This window comes from Amblyomma mixtum, chromosome 2 (assembly GCF_055824585.1).
Source record: "Amblyomma mixtum isolate Tamu chromosome 2, ASM5582458v1, whole genome shotgun sequence".
Lineage (NCBI taxonomy): Eukaryota > Metazoa > Arthropoda > Arachnida > Ixodida > Ixodidae > Amblyomma > Amblyomma mixtum.
This window is the reverse complement of record NC_143013.1, coordinates 288,569,726-288,584,573: the sequence shown is the minus strand read 5'-3', so window position 1 is coordinate 288,584,573 and position 14,848 is coordinate 288,569,726. Positions and strand designations below refer to the sequence as shown.

Here is a 14,848-nt window from a genome sequence, read left to right as displayed (position 1 = left end):
CAATATATCGGCTGCGTTCTTTGTCAGAGCCGTATTTCCACCCGTTAAAAGCACCTTTTTATGCTGCCGAGAATTTATCGGCCCAGCCCCAGGTCCCACAGCAATAAGATCACAATGCGCAGCAGATAGCGCGAAGCTGAATATACGCCAGCACTTTCTTTACTTTCCAAGCTACGCAGATCAGTTCTGGAACTCTTGCAACTGCCTTCCATGGCTGCGTGCTGGGCAAACCAACAAACGCGGCACATATGGTGCTATACTTCCCAACGCCCAAGCAGGCGTGCGGAAGCAGGGAATGCCATACAATCAGTAGTCTCTACCGGGCACTTACCTTTCCGGGGGAGACATCGGAATAGACGTCCTCACAGCTCCCCCTTGCAGCGCTTCAGTTACGGCCACCGACTGAAAGGTGGCTACGATGTGGTCCTGGCTCGCTGCACTGCTCCGCTTGCTACGCGGCAGAGCTGGCACACGAACGCTGACGACGAAGACCTTGCTGAGGAGTCACAACGGCCAGATAGCTGGGTATCCCACGTCGCAAACGAGTAACAGCACCTCCAAGCTGAAATGAGGGCTCCGAGTGTCACGCCACGCAGGTCCTCCCTCCGAGCTTCCTCTTTCTCAGTGGTGGCGCATGGTATTCCTGTTTGCATCTTGCTTCACGTGGGGTCGAAAAGTACCATGACCCCCCTTTGTGCTACGACGGAAACCACAAAAGCCAGGCTTCAAGGCGTTCTCCGCGATGAGCTTGCTTGCAGGCGGAACAGCAGTAGACACACTCGTAGTAGTCGTCCGCGCCCACCACCGTTCCTCCTATGCTCCTTGACATGAGACAGCTGCACAAAGGGGATTTTGCATCAGGTGAAGCTTTGTGACCAAGTTGCGCATACTGTCCCAAGCATTACGCAACGCTAGAAGAGTGGTTCGTTCTGCAGTAATATCGACGCCGAGAATGGCTGGAATTCAAGCTCTAACTAGAATACAGGCAGTGTCAATCTGGATCGCTTTTCTCAAAATCTTCCGCGACAGCAAGCCCCATTTAACACCGCCCGTAATCTTCCCCCTTTATTTCTTAGTGCGTGTACAACCACGCGGCCTGTGACGTCAGATGTAAGGCAACTTATGACGACACGGCACGAACTATAAGCTTGTCCCCAACAGTCCTTCCAATTATATATAAGCTTCTGATAACGAGTTGCGCTGTGTTTCTTGTCAAGAAATCAGCGGCTTCAGCCTTCATGAAAATACTGATGACCCTGCTATCACATTCATGCCTTCTGCCACCAGACGTCAGCCACATAGACCCGTCCGTTGATGCTTACGTATTGGGAAGCTGCGCAGTCGTTTGTAACAAGCATCATAAGGTTCACCATAAATTATGTCCTATAGTGATAAGTGGAACTGCGATCCCTGTTAAAAATCAGGCCCGATTTCCCGCAAGATGCGTGACTGACAACAATTCTGTTGCCATCAGACATTCGTGGTAACGCGGATGACAATGAGCTAGCACCTTTTTCGTTCGGCTTTTGCGAATGATCACTTTGCGGTTATTTTTGGTATTTACGATTAGCTATAGTTCTACTGGAGCGGTCATGATCGATGCATTACTACAGCATGCAGATGAATTTTAAGGCCCTGGAATCAATGGGTGCGTTCTACTCGACCAGCTCGCACATGAGGACCGCATCGTCTTAAACGGATGGCTTGGAGCACGCCCTTACGTTTGGTCTGGGGCGACTGCTCAGGCCGCGACGGACCTCACTCAGCTTGCTCACGTCGCATGCGAGTCCTGGCCACTGGTTTGAAGGCCGCGCCCTTCAGCCTAGCTTCGGAACGACGTCGTCCCTCCATGCGACTGACGGGAGCTTTGCAAACACCGCCTCTTTACCGGCGCATGGCAACTCCAGGACAAGCAGAGAAACGACAGCACTCCCCGGCAGTGGTTCTAACATTAGCCAACCGATCGAAGGAAGCAACTTTGAGGACACCCTAGAACGGCGTAATGCATGACTCTGGTGTAGCGACGCCACCATTCATATCACCGGTTGAGACACAAGCGTTTGTTTTTTCTGCAAGAACTGCATCCGATCGCCTAAAGCAACGAGGTGCCTCAAGCCATGAAGTGCGCATATGCGTCTAGGTTATTAACGCCAAAGCATTTCTTGCCTCAAGAGTGGCACAGGTGGACAGGATGTGTCACCGCGGGATCCAGTGAGAGACCATCCATTAAGAGTGTTATTAGATTTATAATAATAATAATGATTAAATGGAAACTTTAAATGACCGAATTAGTTGTTAACAAATAATAAGGCAATTAATTTCGCTAATTACTCCGAGTAATTCGTGGTACTGGTGAATTACTAGCAGTTCCACCAGGAATGAACAGTAAAAAAGGCAATCTAAATAGTTTAATTAAACTAATTGTTTAATTGCTCATTTTAATCACAATTAAGCATTAATGATTGATCAATTAATAGTAAATTGTAGATATTAATGAATAAACAGTTCATTAGCTAATTAAACAATTGCCATCACTGATTAATTACATTACTAAGTAAAAGAGGAGTCAACAGAACTCGAAATGGTTGCGCATTTCTGGACGTACGGAGAATTACTTTCAAAGAAAGAAGCGCTCTAGCAACCTCGTACTCAGTGGACGCTTGGGCTGTGTCCTGAAGGAATGAAGGGGGCACTTTCTTAACCAGAACGATGCTATGAATCACGCGTGCGTCTCCCGTCCTGCACACTAGTTCGTTGTCCCACTCCGGCGGGACACAGCCCCCAGTCCATGCAACGGAAGCCGCGTTTCTGTGGACAAAACGTGGGAAGACTGGCAAAGACAACTACGCATTGGCCAGGCACCTTTGTCTTATGTGCTATGAAAGCAATATTCTAATTTCCGACCTTGCCAACAGCGTTTCGGTGGAGACGAAATGCAAAAGCCGCCCGTGTACTATGGGGCATCAGTGCACGTTAACGAGCTCAAGGTGGTCAAAATTAGAAGCCCTGCGCTCCGACCTCACTTTATCGCTTAAATATTTCGCTCCCTCCTTCCATTCATTCCTTCCCCACTAGAGCGGTTCGGACGCCCACCGAGGGAAAGCCACATAACCCGTTTTTCATTTCTCAAAACGAATTCTCACTAAATAAGCATGCTTTACTATATTATCTATTTCACCTTACTGTTCATTATTTACCTAGCCCGAAACAGGGGTGAATTACAAGTGATTATTCAGGAATAGAACTGGCTCAGTAACTGTCTCACTTCTAGGTGCACGCCTCAGCCGCACCGCGAGGGAAGGGAGAAAGGTGTAAATGAAAGGAGAGAGAAATGGGGAATTTAGATGAGTGCTCCGGAATAATATCAACTCCATGGGGACCATTCACGCGCACAGACATCCTACAGCACATGAACGCCTTGTGAGTTTCATCTTCACCGAAACGCGGCTGCCGCGGCTGGGTCCGTGAGGTAAACGGCCACGTCAAGTCGTCAACAAGGCCTACAAGAATCTTCCAATCGGCCTGGGAAGGGCTGATGGTTTACCCCTTAGGGCGACAGGTCGGAGTCGAAGCTGTCGTCTTCCGCCCTTTGCGGCGCTTCAGTCACGGTCACTGACAAAGCTGGGCATGAGGAGTGGCGTGGCGGCGTCCCTGCCCCAGTCTTCCATGCGGTGTAGAGGAGCTGGCACACACACGACGAATACCGAGGCGTGAACAGCAGGCGGGCAGTCCTGCGAACGCCGGTAGCCGGCACGAAGAATGGCAACTAGTGACGAAATGGGGTGTATGACGAAGTAAAATGCTATAGGTTGGAAAAACAGGCGCGTACACTGTGGGCGCTCGGGTGCGCGCTCCTACTCCATTGCCCATGACTTCGTTCTCTTTGATGCAAGGCTCCGCGTTCTACGCAGTGGTCTCTCGGCGGGCGCACAAGTCAGATTCACAACAATTATTCGTGTACAGCGAATCTTCAACGCTATCCTCGCTATTGCTCTACAGTGAGGCTGAGGTTCGAAGTTCTCACCCGTCAAGCTGCAGCAAGCTACCGAAAGTAGAGCTAAACGAGCATACCGGAACGTTTCTCGACTCTCTGCGAACAGGCAATGCGAAAATGAATTTTTGCGCGCTTACTCCTTTGCATGAACTTCAATTGATGCCCCATTCCGCAAGCAGTCTCACACACAGCCGCCATGACAGGCGGGATGCCAACCGCATTACATGACCCTTAACAAAGTGCCGATAGGGTGTGGGCCTATCTGTTTCTCTGTTCGTGGAGTTATTTTCCGTGCGAAAATATCAATCATCAATCACTTTGCTTTTCTGAAGGACGCTGAAAGTTCACCTGACAACGCTGCCACGCAAGCGAGCGAGGGCCGGTAGCGGAGCATGCCACGCCACTTTCTGGAGAGGCACTCTCATAAGTTGCGGCTGTGGTTGTCGGGGTCTTATCAGTTCGAAAGCATTGCTAGTCCCATCACGAGAAAAGCTGGCAACGTGTGTGTGTTTGCCTGCGTAATCGCAGATGCTACAGAAAATCCCGACGATGCGAGAAAGTTCCGTCATCAAACACCCGAACGACCAACACAAAAAGCCGAGCACCACCTCGCCGTACAATCAGACACATGTCGTTCGTCTTTATACACTCGCCACTGGCCAACCGCTAAGTGGCTGACAAGGTTAATACCGAAACTGTAAACCCAACCGTTTCTAAGCACAGCGTCCCGAGTGGTGTCACACAATTTCATTTTGCATATAGCTTACATGTGCTAGTCAAGATGGAAGCCACCTTGCGACAGGGATTCGAACCGACAACATATGTACCTTTAATTGCTTGCCTTCCAAGACTCTCATCTTTTCCCAGGGACCGTTATGGCGCGGTTCAGCTGCCCACCGAAGTGTAACACACTTACTCCGCCATTTTCTTTCCTCAAAAACAAATTTCACGCCAAAATTATGATGAAACCGTGTGTCGTACAGCGTTCCGGGTGTTGTCATACGCGCGTGCGTTACGTGTGGACGGGTGTCGGTGTCAGTGCAGCCAGGAACAGTAATGTTTTCGCATTCTCACACGTAATCCGAATTTCTTTTATCTTACCGCTGGCAGCTGAAGCAGCTGGGAGGCTTCACACATGCGGACAGCGACATCCCCTGCGTACTTGTAGCACACATGGGCATCAACCCGCTGTCGATACACGTGGCCACACTTTCGTGGATCGCCGGCCGGCCGTATCTGATGCCGTCTGCTCCGAGATGTGAGTTTGCTGCGCAGAGAAAGAATTTCGTGGGTTATTTCGCGCCGCGTATTGCGCACTTCTCTCGCTATCACACACACATAACATAACACCTCGGTTTACGTAAAATGTTTCCGTTCACAATCCTGAAAGACCCCTTACCAAACAAGTTATTTTTTTTTTCGAGTTGAAGGCGGTTTCTGCTCAGCTTTCTGGACCAGGATTACAGATATCAGGCACAGTGCACACACACAGCCGTGCTTCACGCATCGTACAGGCATCGTGGCGTATACGTTCGAAGCAGTCAGGGGTCCCTTTAAATTATTTTTCTTTTTGCCCCGCATGCTTATTCTGCCATAGTTATGACTTGTTCTTTTCCGACATTTTCGGAACAATGAACGTCCAACGCACTAGAATGAGCTGAATTGCGTGGGAAAGCGCAGTTTTCACATCTCGTACTTGTCGGGCGTACGTGTCAGCATCAAAAGTGGCGCAGCTCCGTTGAGCCGCATCACTGCGCGCCATCATCGCCAGTCACCAAGAACTGCGCCCTCTTACCAATTAATCTACAAAGCCAATTACAAAAGCCAATCATTCTAGTTCTCCGCCTAGTTTGATTCGCGGTCGACACTACCACGGCGCCGCGAGTCAAAACAACCGAGACACAGGATAAAACCTTCATTTGCCAGTGGGCATTTGTTCGACTTAATGCGAAAGCATTGGTTGGTTTGCTTTTGGTTTTATGGGGTTTGACATCCCAAAGCAACTCAGGCTATGAGAGACGCCGTAGTGAAGGGCTCCGGAAGTTTCGACCACCTGGGGTTCTTTAATGTGCACTCACATCGCACAGCACACGGGCCTCTAGCATTTCGCCTCCATCGAAATCCGACTGCCACGGCCGGGATCGAACCCACGTCTTTCGGGTGAGCAGCCGAGCGCCATACCCACTGAGCCCGCAGCAGCTGGATTTTGATCCCGTGTCTCATGCTCATCAGACGAATGCCGGCGAGGAAACTTGGCGGGTAGAGACAACGCTTACGTCTGAAAGACCTGCGTACGGTTCTCAGTCGACATTTACATTTTTCCTTTCTTCGGGAAAGATTCGCATATTGCCGTAAAGAAGTGCGAACTGCTCTTCAAGGAACACGCACCATACAGAACTTCTTCAGCACGTTGTCGCGCTTGATATCCAGCCACCAACTCGTAAGGAGTGGAATAGCGGCAAAGGCATGATGTGTCAGGTGCGTGCAATTTACAATACAAAGAACAAGAGACGCACAAAACAGTACCTCGCGGAAGAAAAGAAGATACTAAATGGTGATGTAAGCCAAATTCCCTCATCACATGCGCTTATTGGCAGTCGATATCTACATACAATACAAAATAGTTATGATTACAGGTAATTATAAAAGGCCTGAAGAGTTTATAATTTTGCCACTATTGCTACTATCAGGAGCAGGTGTCGTCTTAGCACTCACACAGCCATGAATCCCGTCAAGGAGTGGGAACTGTTCTTGTGGTGGTCGTAATTAAAACATACAATGCACCGAAGTCACAGTGCGCGATCGACCAGCAACCGAAAAGCCTTCTGTCTATTCGATTGCAGCCATAACTACCACCAACAGCCACTTATGCCACGACAGAAAGAAAGCAGGTCTTTGAACTACGAAACACGCGTGAAAGTGTGTTGGTGTTAGTGCCTATTTATCGTGAATAAAAAAAATGGAAGGCACAGATGTTGCTTGCCGCGGCATCTGGCATCGAAACCTGAAGAACCTGAGCTGCGGCCAGCGGGAATAAAAGGACAGGGAGAGGACGGGAAGAGAGAAAGGTTTGGATGGTTTATTGGGGTTTAACGTCCCAAAGCAGCTCAGGCTATGAGGGACGCCGTAGTGAAGGGCTCCGGAAACTTCGATCACCTGGAGTTCTATAACGTGCACTGACATCGCACAGTAAATGCGCCTCTAGAATTTCGCCTTCATCGAAATTCAGCCGCCGCGGCCGGGATCGAACCCAAAAGGGGTGGTGGTGGGTGTTGGTGGTGGTGGTGGTGTGGGGGGGGGGGGGGGGGGTTCAGCGCTAGAGCAAAAGACAGGGGCAGGACTGCAATATACACTATGTGCAAATCGAAACGTCCCTCGTTTTCATGAGCCCTTCGAACCCTCCTCATGTGGTTGTACTTCCTGCGCTGACTATTACTTAGAGCAGAGCGCAAAGTCCTTCCCGGATATATGCTCTTCAGTGACATCGTGAAAGTGTTGTAAGCAGGTTCCACCAGTCCCTAAGCTGCTTGTTCGGGCGATGCGATCAGCACGAGCAGCTATAGGCTTTAATTTCCGCAAAGAACGCCAAAGCAAGGCAATCATGCTCGAAGCTCTCCAAAGCGCTGTGGTCTAACTTCGAACCATACCCTGTGTTACAGAACGGCCTCAGATGAGTGGCATGACCGCCTCCGAAAACAGCCCACTAGGCAAAAACACTTCGTGAAGAACAACCAACAGACACCATTGCGTACGTCTATGGGCATTGCCAACAGCTCGCACCGAGACTTGGGACTCACCGTTCGGTTTACACGTGCGAGCGACCGCTGCGAGGTACAGCAGCCCTTTCGTGCGCTTCAGTCGCGGACATCGACACAGAGGAGGACGTGAACAGCGGCCTTCTGGTCCTGGCTCCCCGCACTGTTCTTCAGACGCGGTGCAGCCATAGCGGCTGCTGGGATAGCAGAAAGAACAGCGCGCGGCGCACGCGGTAGTTTTTTTTTTTTTTGTGTGTGAGAAAGTTGTGAGAAAACGCGCGAGTCACACAGAAGGGGAAAAAAACGCATAGAGCAGAACATAAAGCGACTGAAAGTAAACAAAACTGAGTCAGAGAATTCATGATAGAAAAATTCTCGAGGGCTCAAAAAGTTTCCAACTTCGTCACAAATGCACGTAACTGTCGCAAAGAATATGCATTAATTTACTTCTGTTGCTCGCGCACCCTCGCCACGATTGCGAGACAGCGACCATTAACGCATGCCTCACTGCACTCCTCCTGGATTTTATTGTTGTTACTTTCCTACGAATGAAGTACATTCTCACAGCTGCGTTCTTTCCTTGCGTATAGCTTTCATGAAAGTTTTTTTTTTACTATATAGGGATGGCTGATAGTTCTGCAGCGCTGCCTGCAGTAGATTTTTTGTCCTTTCTCACTTCCCCTCAGTATTGCTGAGAGTCTGCTGATCTCCACAGTGCTGAGGCTTCTGCCCCAACAATTATAATCCCAGTCAAAAAATTCTCCAACATCCAGCCCAAAAAACTTACATTTTAGAAAGTCCTCACCGCCCCCCCCCCCCCCCCCTCCCGAGATCTGTGGAAGTGACTACCCAATCCCGAAAGCCTTTGGGCGCACTTGTTTGAGCGCGTCGGTAATTCGGTATGGCAGGTCGGTTTTAAGATCCCTGAGTAGCAGCTCGACATTAATAGAGTGCTTAATCGGGAGGAACGTGAGGGAGGGGGGGGGATGAATTTCGAATATCCGACACGCTTTAACCAGCACAGACATCACACATCAAAGGGCTTTTTTTAAAAGCCACCGTTGCAGTCGCCACTCCTTTCTACGGCGTGGCGAAAAATTTAAAAATTTTCGAGGAAACGAAATAAAGGCTCAGAAATTGTCTACCTCCTTGGTGGACACTCATACCCACCATGAAGAAAGGGAGAGATGGGTTCGAACTCATAGAAAAAAAATGGGCAGGCACTTAAGACTCCTTACGTGTGGAATGCTTCATCTGCGCGGATGAGGGCAGGTCGTGAGCATGTAATCGACCCACAGCGTTATTCCCCTGCCGAGCGCGCAGGCGTGGTACACAACTACGACAATGTCAGGATTCACAAGAGAGTCTTGAATGGTAAAGCCACCGCTTCGGCATTGGATCTCATTGCGCTGCACGGGATGTCATTGCGGTGGGATCTGGGGATGGGCCTCGCAAGGACCGAGGCAGTCTCTCTCCTAACGCTCCATACTCAGGCTTTCCCCGGCGTCTCTCGCTTCCACTGTATTTACCCAGTCCACTATCGCCCTGAATATCCACTGTGTAAGGCTCCAGCAACCCTCTACCATACAGTCTGAGTCTCCAAGCTTTACAAGCGGCCCCTCGTACACCAGTGCCAACCGAAGCGGACTAGGAGAGCCTTCATCGCGCACCCAACCTAGAGGACGCGTTTGCTCGTTCTCCGGGCTGAAGTAAAGTCGAGGGCTGTTGGGGCCCAGGAATGATGCCCCACTCCTAGGCTCGGAACCTGCGCCCTCACCCTTTACGTAATATAAAATTGTCACCCACACGCACCTGCTCGGCAGGCCAACAAACGCGTCGCATACGATTCTACTTCATAACCCCCTACGTAAGCAAACGGGAGCACAGAACGCCAGACCATCACTAGCCCGTACAAGAATTACCAACTCTCAGAAGGAGTGGACATTTACCTTTTCGACATCGGAGTCGAAATTACCGTCAGCTCCCCCTTGCAGCGCTTCAGTTACGGCCACCGACTCAAGATGGTTGAGTGTCACGACGGAGTTTTCGTCTTGGCTAATCGCACTTCTTCGCTTTGGACGCAGTGGAGCTGGCACGCAAACGCTGACGACGGCCTTCCTGAGAAGCCACAATGGCCAGATGCCTGAGGCGGGTGCATCAAAGGCATACAGCGGAGGATTCCACGTCGCAAACGAGTACCAGAAGCTCCAAGCATAAATGAGGGCTCCAAGTAGAACACCATTTAAGTCGTCCCTCCGAACTTCCTCTTTCTGAGCGGCGCATCCTCTTACTGTTTGTATCTCGCTGGCCTGCTTCAGGTGTGGCAGAACAGTACCGTGACACCCTCCAACATCGCACCGCGACGGACACCAGGCCAGGCTTGAAGACGTTGTCCGCGATGAGCTTGCTAGGAAGCGGGAGAGCAGTTCACACTCGCAGTATTCCTGGATGTGGCTCGATGTGACCTCGATGCTCCGTGATGTGTTTGCTGCACAAGAGAGATTTTGTTCCAGCTAAGTTTTGCGACTCACTTTTGCATACTCTGGCGAGCGTTGCTCAGAGTCAGTAGAGTGGTGCGTACTGCAGTCACATCGACTTAGAGAAAGGCTCTAACTTAAGTTTTCAGTAGAACTAACACTGCATCTGCCTTATTCGCCAATGTCAATGTTTCCACGACAGCAGAGTACAATTTCAAGCAATTATGAGGGCGCCCTAGAGTGGCGTTGCGCGACTAATGTTTTGACGCCAACATTCATATTGCAGATTGAGGCACGAGCCTCCCTTCTATGCATTAACTGTGTCAGTTCGCCTAAAGAAGTGAGGTGCCTCAATCCACTAAGTGCGCGTCTACGTCCAGGTTATGTGTTGAAGAAAAGGTGTAGCAGATGTCGCATACTCGGTGGACGCCAAGACCGTGCCCTGAAAGATTGAAAGGAGCACCCATGCAGAGCAGCGCTATGGATCAGACGTGCGTCTTTCGTCGAGCACAACGCTTCTTCGTGGCGTGTTGCCGTCCGCTTGGACGCAGCGCACGCGTTCCGACCACGGCGGCCGCGTTTCTATCGACAAAACATAAGACGCCCGAGAGCAACTACGCGTAGACCGGGAACCTTTATTTTAGCACGGCGTCTGAAGAGCACGCGTCCGTCACGGACGCGCACTCCATACCAGCCGTGGTTTCAAGAGCTTAAGAGCGAGTGTTCTAACACCCGGCTGCAGCGCCAGTGTTTCGGTTGAGAAGCCAGGGTGCTATAAATTAACTCGAAGTCATGCTTCGAAGCGACGCCACTTCATCTTTCACTCCCTCCCTTCAAACCTTCCCCCCTAGGGCGGTTCGGGTGTAAAACGATTTTTCAGCTTTGTTGTGTGCTATTAACAGCACCTAACATTTCTTAGGTTTACTTTGGTTTATGAAGGTTTAATGTCCCAAAGTGACTCAGGCTATGAGAGACGCTGTAGTGAAGGGCTCCGGAAATTTCGACCATCTGGGCTAATTTAACTTGCCCTGACATCGCATAGTATACTTCCGAATAATTTCCGCCACCTGGAGATATTTAACATTCACTGATCGTTATCCCAGAGCACACGGGCGAATTCTGCGTTTCGCCTCCATCGAAACGCGGCCGCCGGAGACGGGTTCGTGAGAACGACGTCAAATCATTCCGCACTCCTAGAAGAATATTCTGACTTGTCACGGAAGAACTGAATATTTACCTCTTCGGGCGATAAGCCCTCGTCGGCGCTCTAGTCTGCCGCCTCCTGCTGCGCTTCAGTCTCGGCCACCGAATGAAAGCTGGGTGCGAGGAATGCCATGGCGGCGTCCCTTGCCAGCCTTCTACGGGCGTGAGGAGTGGCATGGCGGCGTCCCTTGCCAGTCTTCCATGCGGTGCAGTGGAGCTGGCAATCACGGGTTGAAGACGCGACTAGCAGTAACGCAGGCGGGGCGGTCCTGCGAACACCGGGTCGCGCGCACAAATGGTAGCTTGCCGAAATGGGGTCACAGAACATGATACATGGTAAAACGCTATTGGTTGCACCAATTGGCGCGTGCGTCGTCACGTGGTACGGGCTCATGCACACGACTCTACTCCATTCCCATGACTACGCCCTCTGTGACGCACGGCTCCGCGTTCTTCCCTCGCCTCCATCTAGCGGCGGACGCACATGACATCATACACTTAATTCAGCTATGAGGCACGCGTTCGAGGGGACGGACGCGGAGCTCGTGGCAAAATTAGTAAACACCTACATCGGCGACACAGAATCCCTCCCCCTCCCGCAGTACAAGGGCCCTCCTAACGAGACTCTCGATGCGCCCATAACAGAGGCGGAGGTTAGGGCCGAAATTTTGACTTTAAAGACGCGATCGGCCCCCGGCCCAGACGGGGTTACGAACAAGTTATTAAGGAATCTGGACGACATGTCCATAACGGCGCTCACGAAATACATGCAGGAGGTATGGAGTAGCGGCCGTCTCCCTCAGCAATGGAAAACTGCAAACGTGGTGCTAATCCCTAAGCCGGGTAAACCGCCCGGATTAGAAAATCTCAGACCAATTTCCCTAACCTCGTGCGTAGGAAAGCTTATGGAACGCGTCATCCAGGCTAGACTGACACGCTTCATGGAGCAGAACGACCTGTGGCCGCACGAGATGGTCGGGTTCCGGCCGGGCTTGTGTACGCAGGACGTGATGCTTCGCTTGCAACATGACATTATAAATTCGAGATCCAAAGACGCGAAGGTGATTTTAGGTTTAGATCTAACCAAAGCCTTCGACAATGTTAAGCATGCGGCCGTCCTTGCGGGGCTTCAGGACATAGGTGTCGGCGAAAGGACGTATAATTACATCAAGGATTTCCTGTCGCACAGGACGATAAAACTAAAATTTCAGGACTTAGAATTCCCCAAGGTTTACCTGGGAAGTAAGGGAACGCCACAGGGATCGGTGCTCTCCCCCTTCCTTTTTAACGTGGCAATGAGGGGCCTTCCCGCCGCACTCAGGAACATAGACGGCATAAAATTTAGCTTGTACGCAGATGACATCAACATATGGTTGAACAGTGGTAGTGACGGTAGCATAGAAGAGCGGCTGCAGGCAGCGGCAGACACTGTAGTGTCCTACGCGGCCGAAAGGGGCCTTGTGTGTTCGCCGCAGAAATCAGAACTTTTTGTTTACAATCCGAAAACGCTCCGGTGCAAGCGCGACTGGAATTTTGAAATTAAGGTAGAGGGCAAAGCTGTACCGAAAGTTAATCACATCAGGATCCTCGGACTTTTTATCCAAGAGGACGGTTACAATGAAGGAACGATCAAGAAGCTCAGCAACTACGCTGCGCAAGTAACAGGGATCTTCAGGAGGGTCGCGCTGAAGGGCAGGGGCCTCAAAGAAAGCAGCCTCTTGAAACTGACGCAGGCCTATATTATTAGCCGAATATGCTATGCCACGCCATTCCTCGATATTAGGGTAAACGAGAGAGAGAAGATCGACGCAATTATTCGGCGTTGCGTCAAGAGGGCGCTGGGCCTACCTATCTCCACCTCTACAGACCGCCTGTTGGAAATGGGGGTGCATAATACTTGGATTGAACTCGCCGAGGCGGTGCGAATCGCCCAGCTCGAAAGACTGAGTACAACAAATACGGGCCGGACCATCTTAGAGTGGGTCGGCCGAAAAGTAGATAGGGGCATATGCGACAAGGTCGCCCTACCGCCACAATGTCGCGAGAATATCATCGTTCCCCCCCTCCCCCGCAACATGCACCCAGAACATCACCGGGAAAGACGGGAGAAGAGGGCGGAGGCGCTGGTTAAAAGGGCCGGAAATATCAGGGCAAATGAGGTTGCCTACGTGGACGCAGCGAGTGGCAGGTCGGGGGCGGCGGTCGCCTCAGTAGTCGACGGCCGAGGTGCACCAGTCGCTGCCGCCTCCATTAGGAGTAGAAACATAGATACGGCCGAGGAGGTCGCAATAGCGCTTGCTTGCGCCGGAACCAAGGCTAGTTTGATTCTTAGTGACAGCAAAACAGCAATCTGCAACATCGGAAAGGGCAGGGTCTCGCCAGAAACGGCTCGAATTCTTTCCGCAGCCAAAATTGATCGCAAGATCACCTTAATTTGGGTCCCAGCACACACATCCGTCCCCGGTAACGAGGCGGCCCACATGTTAGCCCGAGATCTCTACTTCCGGGTAACTGTAGAGCCGCCCGACCCCCAGGGGATGGACGAACGTTTGCAAACGTACGCGGAAATCGCCGTGCACTACAGGTTAGGCAGGCGTCTAATGCCACCACCAGATCCAAACTTAACCAATACAGAGGCCATCGCCTGGCGACGATTACAGGCCGGAAATTTCGTTAACCCTGTCTGGTTATTTCAAACCACGTTAGAGGATAAAAAAGGTGACAAATGTAAGACCTGCGGAGCGAGAGGGACCCTCGATCATATAATTTGGCAATGCCCTGGATCCCCGGGTGCTGAGGACAATATTAAGAGTAGAGAAGCCTGGGAGGCCCTTCTGCGAAGCGAGGTCCCCGCCGACCAGAAACGAGCTGTCCGCCTGGCGGCTGAAGCCGCGAAGAGACAATGTATCTTCGCCAGTCTTTAGTCGCGGAGGTCCCGTCCCCCGTCCCCTAGGCCTGCGTGCCAGGGACGGGGAGTAGGGGGCCTCCTACATCGGTGGAAATAAAAGTTGTTATCATCATCATCATCATCAGCTATGAGAGACGCGTAAAAGAATGGAAGCGTTCCTAGTTTTGCCAGCCCTTCCCACCGTCCTCATGCGGTTGTACTGCATGCGCTGGTTACGGCTTGGAGTGGAACGCAGATGTTCTGTCCCTACATATAATGCCGTACATATATGGTGTTTAAACCCTTCTTCATCGTTTAGGCTCTGCCGGTGGACGGTTGCGGGTCAAGCTTCAATTGCTCTCTCGCTCTCCCCCCTCTGGGGAAGCTGTTTCAAAAGGCGGCGCCATCTTGTGCGCCTTGGAAGAAAAACGTGTCGGCTTCTACAATTTTTCAAGGGAACCGTTTCACGTTACTTTCGGGGTTCCCCTTTGATATATTTACCGCTGAACGTTCGGCTTCACATATCCTCTCA

The 14,848-nt window shown here is 51.1% G+C and overlaps 1 protein-coding gene across 4 annotated transcripts in view; it reads right to left on the bottom strand.

Annotated features, from left to right (window-relative positions):
• Positions 1-11,740, bottom strand: part of LOC149364400 (uncharacterized) — a 55,402-nt gene extending 43,662 nt beyond the window's left edge. The window contains exons 1-6 of one of the 4 annotated variants that reach the window (XM_089574335.1): positions 11,464-11,740; positions 9,699-10,237; positions 7,792-7,946; positions 5,096-5,261; positions 3,545-3,731; positions 332-836 (exon numbers count right to left, since the gene is read on the bottom strand). The gene's annotated coding sequence lies outside the window, so the exon portion shown is untranslated. The remainder of the gene's footprint in view (positions 1-331; positions 837-3,544; positions 3,732-5,095; positions 5,262-7,791; positions 7,947-9,698; positions 10,238-11,463) is intronic. The other 3 variants (XM_089574337.1, XM_089574336.1, XM_089574338.1) reach the window with 3 other exon arrangements.
• Between the last annotated feature and the right edge of the window lie 3,108 nt (positions 11,741-14,848).